The sequence below is a fragment of the Castor canadensis genome, chromosome 5 (assembly GCF_047511655.1).
Source record: "Castor canadensis chromosome 5, mCasCan1.hap1v2, whole genome shotgun sequence".
NCBI classification, from domain to species: Eukaryota; Metazoa; Chordata; class Mammalia; order Rodentia; family Castoridae; genus Castor; species Castor canadensis.
Genome location: NC_133390.1, coordinates 103,318,153 through 103,330,364, shown reverse-complemented (window position 1 = coordinate 103,330,364; position 12,212 = coordinate 103,318,153). Strand labels below are relative to the sequence as shown.

At 37.8% G+C, this 12,212-nt stretch overlaps 1 non-coding gene across 1 annotated transcript; it reads left to right on the top strand.

Moving 5' to 3' along the window:
- The first annotated feature begins 260 nt into the window (after positions 1-260).
- On the top strand, positions 261-424 carry LOC141423495 (U1 spliceosomal RNA). The gene has a single exon (XR_012448361.1). It is a non-coding gene; the product is annotated as a U1 spliceosomal RNA (small nuclear RNA).
- Positions 425-12,212: the final 11,788 nt, after the last annotated feature.

The following is a 12,212-nucleotide window of genomic DNA, read 5'->3' as shown; positions in this document are numbered from 1 at the left end:
TAGAAATAAACTTGATCAAGGAATTCAAGGATCCATATAGTAAAAATTATGATGCACTGAAGAAAAAAACTACAGAAAAATTTAAAAATTGACATAGAAACACATCCCATATTCACTGACTTGAATAATTAATGTAAGAATATCCATAATACTCAAAGAAATCTACAGAATCAATATAGTTCTGATCAAAATACCAATGGCATTCCACATAGAAATAAAAAAAATAGAATTTTTATGAAATCACAAAAAAACCTCTGAAAATACTTACCTGGTAGGGGAGATACCATGATTATGAAGGTGGTTTTCCCAGGACAAAGCTTATCCATTGCACTCTAGATGTGCTGACCCCTGTGATTTCCCCCAATGTGGGAAACTCAACTGCATAATTTGTGGTAGTGGGGGACTGTGTTAGCACTCTCCCCTGAAAAAATAAAAAAACTTTGAAAATATAAATCCTGAGCAAAAAGAATAAGGCATTTAAAAATATCCTACTTCAAAACCAAGTAATAGTAAACAAAAAAGCAATGCAGTCTAGAAACAGGTACATAGACAACTGGAAGAACACAGAAATAAGTCCACATATTTAAACCCACTGGATTTTTCAAAAAAGATATCAAGTACATACTTTGGATAAAGGAAATATTCTTTAATAAATAGTGCTAGCAAAATTGGATACCCATATGCAGAAGGAAACTAGACACTATTACTCACCGGATACAAAAATCAAATCAAATGGCCAAAGAATTAAATGTAAAATCCAAAATTATTTTTTTAAACAAAATACAATATAGAGAAAATACTTCAGGATACTGACCTGGGCAAAGACAATTTTGCGGATATGACCCAATAGCACCACAACAAAACTAAAAACAGACAAGTTGGATTACAGCAAAGAAGCTTCTGCACAGCAAAGGAAACAATCATCAGGGAAGACATGGATATTAAATGGGAGAAATTATTTGCCAAGTACTCATGCAATAAAAGATTCTTTTCCAGAGTATAAGGATGTTAAGAAACTTAGATGAAAAAAATGTGATTAATAAATGAGGCTTAGGTGATAGTTTTGCTTCTCTATGAGAAATACCTAACATAAAACAAATTAAAGAGAAAAAAGATTTATTTTGGCTAATGATTTCAGAGACTTCAGTTGCTGTTCACTTACTCCCACTGTTTTGTTCTTGTAGTAAGGCAGAACATCATGGCAAAGCTACAGTGACAGGGAAGGAGAAAGAGAGAGACAGGAAGGGATTATGATTATGGTGACTTTCTAAGACATATCCCCAGTGACATATACCTTTAAATCAGGCTCCACATCCCACATTTCCCAATAATGGTATAAAATTATGAACCCATCATATGTTGTTTACAGGAGACCCATCTTATTGACAGAAACAAGCATTGGCTCAGGTCAAAAGGCTGGAAGAAGATTACCAACCCAGTGGCCCCTGAAAACAAGCATGACTAGCAATACTTATCTCAGACAAAGTAGACTTCAAACTTACATTAATCACAGGAGATAAAGAAGGACACTCCACACTAATAAAAGGAGAAATATGCCAAAAGGAAATAACAATTATCAACCTATATGCACCCAATGTCAGTGCACCCAATTTCATCAAACATACTCTGAAGGACCAAAAAGCATAAATAGACTCCAACACAGAGGTAGTGGGAGACTTTAATACTACCCTGTCACCAACAGGTAGGACATCCAAACAAAAAATCAATAAAGGTATTCTAGAACTAAATCACATAGATCAAATAGACCTAGCTGATGTATACAGAACATTTCATCCAAATTCTGCACAATATACATTCTTCTCAGCAGCCCATGGAACCTTCTCCAAAATTGATCACATCTTAGGGCACAAAGCAAGCCTCAGCAAATATAAAAAAACAGAAATAATCCCATGCATTCTATCTGATCACAATGCATTAAAACTAGAACTCAAACAACAAAAATAATAGTAGAAAACATGCAAACAATTGGAAGCTGAACAACACATTGCTCAATGATCATTGGGTCATTGATGAAATAAAAGAGGAGATTAAAAGGTTCTGGGAAGTTAATGAAAATTAAAACACAACCTACCAGAACCTATGGGACACATCCAGGGCAGTCCTAAGAGGAAAGTTTATAGCCATGAGTGCATATATTAAAAGGACAGAAAGATCTCAAATCAATGACCTAATGCTGTATCTCAAACACCTAGAAAAACAAGAACAAGCAAACCCAAAACAAGCAGAAAGGGAGAAATAATAAAAATAAGGGCCGAAATTAATGAAATAGAAACAAAAAAAACATACAAAGAATCAACAAACAAAAAGCTGGTTCTTTGAAAAAATAAACAAAATTAACAGACCCCTGGCAAACCTGACTAAATGAGGAAAGAAAAAACTCAAATCAGTAAAATCAGAAATGCAAAAGGGAAGATAACAACAAACACAATGGAAATCCAGGGAATCATCAGAGACTATTTTGAGAACCTATATTTCAACACATTTGAAAATCTTGAAGAAATGGACAAATTTCTATATACATATGACTGTCCAAAATTGAACTGAGAGGATGTTAATCACCTGAATAGATAACACAATATGAAATTGAAGCAGCAATTAAGAGTCTCCCAAAAAAGAAAATTCCAGGACCTGATGGATTCTCAACTGAATTCTATCTGACCTTCATAGAAAACTAATACCTACTCTCCTTAAACATTTCCTAGAAATAGAAAGGGAACAAAGAATGCCTAACTCATTTTATGAAGCCAGTATTGCACTCATCACAAAACTAGGCAAAGACACCTCCAAAAAGGAGAACTATAGGCCAATCTTCTTAATGAATATTGATGCAAAAATCATCAATAAAATAATGGCAACCAAAGCCAACAACATACCAGAAAGATCATTCACCACAACCAAATCAGCTTCTTCCCAGGGGTGCAGGGGTGGTTCAACATATGCAAATCTATAAATGTAATACAGCATATTAATAGAAGCAAAGACAAAAACCACTTGATCATCTCAATAGATGCAGAAAAAGCCTTTAACAAGATACAACACCACTTCATGATAATAGCACTAAGAAAACTAGAAATAGAGGAAATGTACCTCAGCATTGTAAAGGCTATACATGACAAACCTATAGCCAACATCATACTGAAACCATTTCCCCTAAAATCAGGAATGAGACAAGGGTGCCTGCTATCCCCACTCTTATTCAACATAGTCCTAGAATTCTTAGCCAGAGCAATTAGGCAAGACAAAGAACTAAAAGGAATACAAATAGGTAAAGAAACTGTCAAAATATCCCTATTTGCAGATGACATGATCCTATATCTTAAAGACCCAAAAAACCCTATGCAAAAAACTCCTAGACACTATAAAAAGCTACAACAAAGTGGCAGGACATAAAATCAACTTACAAAAATCATCAGCTTTTCTATACACCATCAATGAACAAATTGAGACAAAATGGAAACAATTCCATTTACAATAGCCTAAAAAAAGACAAATACCTAAGAGTAAACTTAACAAAGGATGTGAATGACCTCTACAAGGAGAACTATAAACCCCTGAAGAAAGAGATCGAGGAAGACTAAAGAATGGAGGGTTCTATGTTCATGGATTGGTAGAATCAACATAGTAAAAATGGCTATACTACCAAAAGCAAGCTACATGTTTAATGCAATTCCCATCAAAACCCCAATGACAGTCATCACAGAGATTGAAAAATCTACCCTAAAGTTCATTTGGAAACACAAGAGACCATGAATAGTCAAAACAATACTCAGCAAAAAGAGCAATTCTGGAGGTATCACAATACTCGACTTCAAGCTATATTGCAAAGCAATAGCAGTAAAAACAGTGTGGTATGGCACAAAAACAGACATGAAGACCAATGGAAAAGAATAGAGGACCCGGATATGAATCCACACAGCTGTTCCTATTTTATTTTTGACAAAGGCGCCAAAGACATACAATGGAGAAAAGACAGCCTCTTCAACAAATGTTGCTGGGAAAAGTGATATCTGCCTGCAGAAAACTGAAACTAGATCCATGTTTATCACCCTGTACTAGCATCAACTGAAAACAGATTAAGGACCTTAATATCAGACCTGAAACTCTGAAGTTAGTACAGGAAAGAGCAGGGAATACTATGGAAGTAATAGGTGTAGGCAAGGACTTCCTTAATAGAACCCCAGCAGCCCAGCAACTAAGAGAAAGGATGATCAAATGGGACTACATAAAATTAAAAAACCTAGGCACAACAAAAGAAATGGTCTCAACTGAAGAGACCACCCACAGTGTTGGAGAAAATATTTGCCAGCTATACATCAGACAAAGGACTGATAACCAGAACATACAGGGAACTCAAAAAAACTAACCCCTCTGAAAATCAATGAACCAATTAAGAAATAGGCAATTGAACTAAACAGAACATTCTCTAAAGAAGAAATACAAATGAAAATGCATGAAAAAATGCTCACCATCTCTGGTCATAATAGAAATGCAAATCAAAACCACACTAAGATTTTATCTCATCCCTGTTAGAATAGCTAACATCAAAAATACAATCAACAAGAAATGTTGGCAAGGATGTGGGGAAAAAGGAACCCTAGTACACTATTGGGTGGAGTGCAAGCTAGTGCAACCACTCAGGAAAACAATATGGAGGCTTCTTAAAAATCTAAACATAGGTCTGCCATATGATCCAGCAGTCCCTCTCCTAGGGATATACCCAAAGGAATGCGACTCGGGTTACTATAGAGGCACCTGCACACCCATGTTTATTGCAGCACAATTCACAATAGCCAAGTTATGGAAACAGCCAAGATGCCACTCCTCTTAAATGGATTAAGAAAATGTAGTTTTATTCACCCATGAAGAAAGAAATCTTATCATTTGTAAGTATGAGTTCATTTGTTTCTGTATCTTCTCATATTCTTTGTTTTTGGTGTCTTGAAATTTCTTGAGTGCCTTTTGTACGTTTTGGTTAATCATGTCCAGTAACATCTCCATGAAATTTTCAGTGATTTCATGCAGGATTTCTTCTTTGAGGTTGTTCTTGTGGGTATCATTGGGTTCCTTGGCATCATTTATCTTTGTTTTGTTGGCATCCAGAATTGGGTATCCATTTTCTTCAATTCCCTCTGAATCCTGTATTAAATTATTTTTGGGAGGAGAATGGTTTCCATCCCTTTTTCATCTTCCCATCACTCCACTTTGTACTGTGCAACTATATTCTTAATAGTCTAGTTGGTTGTTTCAGTCACCTGTTTTCTGTCCCTTGGTTTGATTTTGTTTTGTGGCCGTATTGGGTTTGTAGTTATGTGTTCGTGTGCTATTTCTATCCGTGGTCTGGGTGTAATTTAGTATTTACTAATTCATAATAGTGAAACTCATCAAAAAAAAAGAAAAAGAAAACCAAAAGAAATCAATGTGGAGAGATGAACAAACACAAACAAACAAGAAACAGCATAAACAAAAAGACAAACAAACGAAAATTCCAGGTTCAGGAACAATAGAATTTCTGTCTTAGTTTACTTTCTAGTGTTGCTCTTCCCCCATCCAATCCTGGTGTTGGTATTTAAGCAGAAGCTCTGTTGTAGTCTCACCAGGTGGTTGGGTAGTTGTTTTTTTTTTTTTTTTCCTGCCTTTCAGAGGCAGGTACTTAGTCAGCTCCTCCTTCACTGGGGTGTGACAGTTTAAGTTTGTATGCTATCCTCAGGTTCCAGAATCAGCTCTGTAGCCCACCAGCTGTCCTGCTTTGGAGCTGAGTTTTCACTGTGCTTGATTACTGGAGGCTTGTTTCTTTGCCTTATCCCCTCAGGGGCAAGGTCAATGATTTGTCAGCTGGCCCCTGTTGCGATGTTTTGCTGATTGTTTTTCATTTTTGCAGGGCTGTTTGACTTCAGATATTACTCACTGGCTCAGAAGATGAGTTTTGTGGACCACCACCTGCCCTATTTCAGGCAGTGGCTTATCACCCGCCCACTGTTGGCCCTTCTGACTTTCCAGTCTTTGTTTACTGAAAGTTCTTGTGGGATCAGCTCCTTGCCTTTCCCCCCTTCTCCTGTGTGCTTTCAGCAACTCAGCCTCTCTGCCATGTGTTAGTTTTCAGTTCATTGTTTATTGTTAGTTTTCAGTTCATTGTTTATTGTTCAGTTTTTTGGTTTTTTTTTTTTTTGTGTTGGGGGGTCAGTCTGCCCAAGGGGCTATGCTGGTTTATCCCAGGGTTGTCTGGGGGAATATTACGTTATATTTGGAGCTGGTGTCTGGTGGCATTGGGAGTCCTCTTGTTTTCTCAGTGTAATGTGGCATGGAGAAGCTTTCCACAGGCTAGGGGTTCAGGGTATCGAAGTTTTGATTCCCCTTGTTGCTTTATTTCTGGAAAGTGTGGCTCCAGCATCTCAGGAGGTTTTGGAGTCATGGAGCTCATGCTGTCTGCTTCTGTGCCCTTGTCAACATCTTCGATCCTCTCTCATTCGCAAGTAAATGGATGGAACTAGAGAACATCATCCTGAGCAAGGCTAGCTACATTCAGAAGACCAAAAATCATATATTCTCCCTCATATGCAGAGTTTAGATCTAGGGCAAATGAATTAATGTTGTTGGACTTAGGTCATATGCTAAGTGGAGAGCACATATGGGTGGAATGGGGATAGATAGGAAACCCAAAACTTCAAAGTGTTTGATGTCCCCACTGCAGAGGAGCTATTACAGTAAAATTAAAATGACAGAGGTCATTATGGGAAGGTGACCGGGAAGTAGTGAAGGGGTCAGATAGAGATGAATCAATTCAGGTTGTAACACACATGTGCATGGAAGCATTGCTAGGAATCTCTCTGTATAGCTATCCTTATTTCAACTAGCAAAAATGCCATGTCTTCATTATTATTGCTTATGTCTTCCCTTCAAAAAATTGTAGAAAAGGGCAGAACAGGTTCTACCTGGAAGCAAGGAGGTTGGGGGTGGTGAACAGGGGGGAGAAATGACCCAAACAATGTATGCACATATGAATAAATGAGTAAAAAAATTATGAAGCCATCAATGGACCAATTTGATGAAGTTAGAGGTCTCATGGTCAAATCACCACTAAAGGAATGGGTCCACCAGCTATGAACCAACCATTGAACACAGGAAGGGTTTCATATTTTTGGATGAAAATTCATATTCAAACTTTAGTTGCTATAGCATTACTCATTCCATTGTTTATAACTCCAAGTTAAATGTCTCCTCTAAGACCCAAGTCAAACTTTTAGCTTGGAATCTCTGTAAAAGCTAAAAGAAAATGGTGTACTTCCAAGATATAATGGTAAAGGGTAATCATTCCTATTCCAAAAAGAGGGATAGGAGAATAGCAAGGAGTTTCAGAACACAGCAAGATCAAAACCTAGAAGGGAAGCATTAAATCTTATTGCTCCATATCTAGAATCTGGAGCAATGGTGTCATATGAGCTGCACAGGGCTGCAGCCCACATTGCCAACTCCTGGGTTGGCTCTGCTCACTGCCTCTGGCTTTTCTTGGCAGACATGTCTAATTTCTAGATATTCTTCATTGTGTCTTCAGATTCATTCTCATAGCTTCACACATTTACCTTTTCAGGCACTACTCACAGTGATTCTGATCCTCTTATCCATTACCTGGTTCCTAAGCTGTCCTTTGAATTCTGGGTTACAGCTTCCATAAGCTCACAACTTTTGTACTCTGCATGCTTACAAAATGAGTATCATATGAACAATGCCAATGTCTTCTGACAACTCAGTAACTAGACCAATTTGGATCAAAGCTGTAGTAGTGGCCTTAGTGCCTGGGCAATTGAGCATGGTGAAATGAAACCTGAGGAAACAGATTCCTTGGAAGACCTGTGAGAACAGGGGTGATTGTACTCTCGTCTCAAAAGAAAGTCTTATAAGACTTATAAAAGAATGGAATAATATACAAGCAACAACCTCAATGCTTGGCTGCTTTGAATTTTCCTCCACCAACTTCACGAGTCAGTCACCTTTAATGTCAGCCTTCTACAAATTCTCAGGGTGTGGACAAAATTTAGATAAATTATTTGTCACAATGTAACATGAATGGCTAGTACTGGTAGAGACCTTGTTCCCATCTGAATTCTCATGAACACAGTCCTTACTAATTGCATTCCTATCAGTATTCTGGTCTTCTGGGCCCCTGTTAGAATTCCCATTATGATCCTCTTACAAACTCCTTCAGAAATCAATTTGAAAGGCTCCTGTCCCATGTCATCTTTTGAGGTCATAGCAATAACTATACTTGTTCATACCAATTATCTGTGTTCATTTAGTTCTTCATTTTTGTAACAAAATACCCGATGAAAACAACTTAAGGGATAAGGGATTTACACTGGCTCAAGGTTTCAGTCACTTTGTTCCATTGCTGTGGGCTTATTATGTAAAGCACTGCATCATGGTGAAGATGGTGTACTGAAGCAGAAATCTTATGATATCCAAGAAGCAGAAATCTAAATAGGGCAGGGACAAGGTGCCTTTCAAAGTCACACACCCAGTGACCTACTTCATTCAACAAGGCCCACCACCAAAAGTTCACATCACCTTTCAAAAAATGCTATCAAATTATAAATGCATCAATGGATTAATCTATTGAAAAAATCAGAGTTATCATATTCCCATTTTCTCTCAATTAATTGATCCACCATTTGGGGAATGACAACATGTGTAATATTATTGATCATCAGGGAAATGTAAGTCAAAACCTCAATGAGACATCATCTCATCCCAGTTAGGTTGGCATTTGTAAAAAGACAAAAAAAAAAGAACAAATCCTGGTGAGAATGTACCAGTGTATGGACCTCTCACACACTGTTGATTGGAAGGTAAGTTGGTACAGATATTACTGAAAACAGTACAAAAGCTTGTTACTGAGCATTCTAGAATTAGTAATTCCATATGGCCTAGCAAGTTCATAACTGTATACATATCCAAAAGAAAAGAAGTTATAATGCTACTCCTCTATACTCACATATATATCTTCAACACTAAGAAATGATAGTAAGTTAAGCTAATGGAATGTCAATTGCCCTCATCTTATAATTACACATTATATTGTATCAATATTTTTAAAATTTCTTTTAAAAAGAAAATTTAAAGGAAAATCCATAGAATGTGCAATATTCTCAGAGTACATACATAGTCAGTAAAAGGGCTAATATCAGAATATATACATTATATTACAAATAAGTAATAAAAAGATTAGTAACACAAGAAAAAAGTCAAACTTGTAAACAGATATTTTAGAAAAGATGACTTGTCAGTAAACGTATGAAAATATGGCCAACATCTTTAGTCATCATGAAATGCCAAACAAATCCAATGTGAGATACAACTTCATAAATCCAAAAAGGCTAACCAAAATCAATGAGGCAAATCTGAAAATAGCAACAGCAATAGGGAAAATAGTCTGATAACTCAAATATTGCTGAGGGGTATTGTGTTAGTTTATTGCATATATTATTAACAGGTACTACAGACTGCATGGCTCAAATAATGATTTACTGTGTCACAGTTCTGGAGGACAGAAGTCTCATTTCAAGGTTTGGCAGGGTTTGTTTCTGCTTTGAGCTGTGAAGAATGTTTTCAAGCCTCCCTCTTTGGCTTGTATATGACTGTCTTCATGTTCATATGGCATTTTTCTGCTACACATATGTCTCTGCCTAAATTCCCTCTTCTCATAAATGTGTCAGTCATATTTGATTGTGTTTACTATAAAGACCATATCTTAACTAATTGTATCTGCAATAACCCTATTTCTGAATAAGGGTAAATACTGAGGAATTAAGAGTTATGACTCAGAGGAGTCCAACATGGCAGATAGCAAAGGGAAACAGAAATTTTGACTCCATGATTTCAGAAAACACTTCAGAGTCGTGTAAAGTACATTTGGGTAATTCTGATTCTTTTTAGCAAACTAAATTACAGCCAACACATAGGGTGCCCATAAAATTCAACAACTGACTCTTAGAACTGCTTTTAATTGCACATAACAACCAGGGAAGTCCTGGCACAGCTGATGACATGAGCTGGGACTGGCATAGATGCAGGTCTGTCTCGGGGAAAGCCACTAGCTATTTCTTTCCCCTTTTTTGCTTCCTCTTCTTTTTTCTTTTTCATTTTCTCTTGGAAAAAGCAGAAGATTGTGGATGAAACTAAACTGGATCTGTGATGACCATTAAAACAGCTTTTAATTGCACAGAACAGCTGGAGATGATCCGACTCTGCAATGGCACAGTTGCCAGTGCATGCTGGGAATAGCACTGCTGCCAGTCTTACCTCTGGAAAAACTGCTGTTTCTCCTTTTTCTTTTTAAAATTTTCTTGGAAAAGCAGAGGATTGCTGATCAAACAGAACTGGACTCTACAATTTACAGGACCCATTTCATGTGGACACAGCCTACATACAGCCCATCAACTTGGACCCAACTCCAGAGCTGTAAATCTACAACCCCCAACAGGTGAACGCTACACAGCCCACACTCCAGGGGACATAATCCTTGTGCTCCTGGGCTGATTGCATCCACTCCTTGAAAAAAATTGAATGCCATAGACAGACAACATTATTTACTTCTGCCTGGTTGTAGGAAGGATGGAAAATGGAACCAACCTCTGAGAGTGGGGTCAGAGTGAGGAGCCAACCTCCCGGAGTGGGGGCATGCTTATCTCCTGGGACTGTGGATGGGGCACAATGCTGAGGTGGCCTACCTTGTTGGAGGAAGGGCTGACCAACCAAAGCCAAAGTGACTTTGGAGCAATTCAGCTGATGGTTGGTAAAAACAGAAACATATATGAATACCTTGAAGAATATGGTAGTGAGCAACCACAGATCTCAATAGTAACCTGCTTTGTGGGCAGAAGGGACCAATGTCTGCCCTCAAATCAGCCTCCTGGTAAGACCACTTCAGAGGTCCTACCCACAACAGACAACCCATCAGACCAAGGAAACACTGGGTCAAAAACCCTGAGCCATCTCTCCCCTAAGCTGTTCAACAAAGAGGCACAACATATATCACTACACAGCCCAGAATACCAACCTTGAGAAGGAACAGGGACACTGAGATAGCCCCAGTCAAAAGTGCCTGTAATTGCACTTGATGCCAAAGGAATGAGTCCAGAGATTTCAGCAAATGTTTTTTTTTCTTTTGTCCCCTTTTTTATTTAGTATTTTTAATTTCATTACTACTATCTTCTTATCTTTATTCTCACTCTCATCCCTTTCTCCCCTTTTCTTGTGCTACAGTCTAATGCTACCTATCTCTCTCTTCTTCTCTGTCAACTTATCAATCTGCTTAGCCTTCTCTAAAACCCTTTCCCTTCTCACTCCCAACTATTTTTCTTCCCTTTTCTTCCATTCTCAAGTCCTGTCTTCACTTTCCCCTCTTCACTTCCCCCTACCATTCACCCCACTGCCCCTACCTCCTCCACACACACCACTTGCTGACTGGTCTACTGTACCAACCCTATATATTACCCCTTTCTGTCCTACCCCTCTGTAATCCTTTACACAAGCACCCTCCCCTACAATAACAGAACTACACCCTAACAAACATAAGGGCACTAATATCATATAGCCCCTACACCCCTTCCACTCCTCATCTTATCCATCATCTCTGCTTTCCCCAAACCAACTTTTTAATTACTTGAGTATTTATTGCTAAACAAACATTACCACCCCAAATTCCCATTGCTTATAGATAGTATTGGCAAGGTGTTCTTTATGTATTACATAAATACCTGGTCTGACATTGAATTTGATATTGAAAATTTATACAACAAGTCAGGGAATGGAAATAGCACATCAACCCAGGTAATGACTAAGCCAGTCACAGCACAGTAATTAAATAAAAGACAAAGTGTGATTAAAACCCTTAATTAGGCCAATCAGTAACAGAAAAGCATGGCACAAAATAGAATCATGGGGAGGAGAAGAAGAAAGGGATGTACAACCCCTCAAAGGACTAACAATTCAATACAAGATTGAATTGAATGAAATGAACACCTAGTAGCTGACCCCAATAGAATAAGTATGTCCAATGAGCTCAATAAGACCTCTTTATGAATTCCTCAAAGAGGAGCTCATAAAGAAGCTCACAGAGATACTCATGGTGGAGCTCCAAGAGATGCTTAAAGGGAACATACAAAATCAACTCAAAGAATATCAAGACAACACAAATA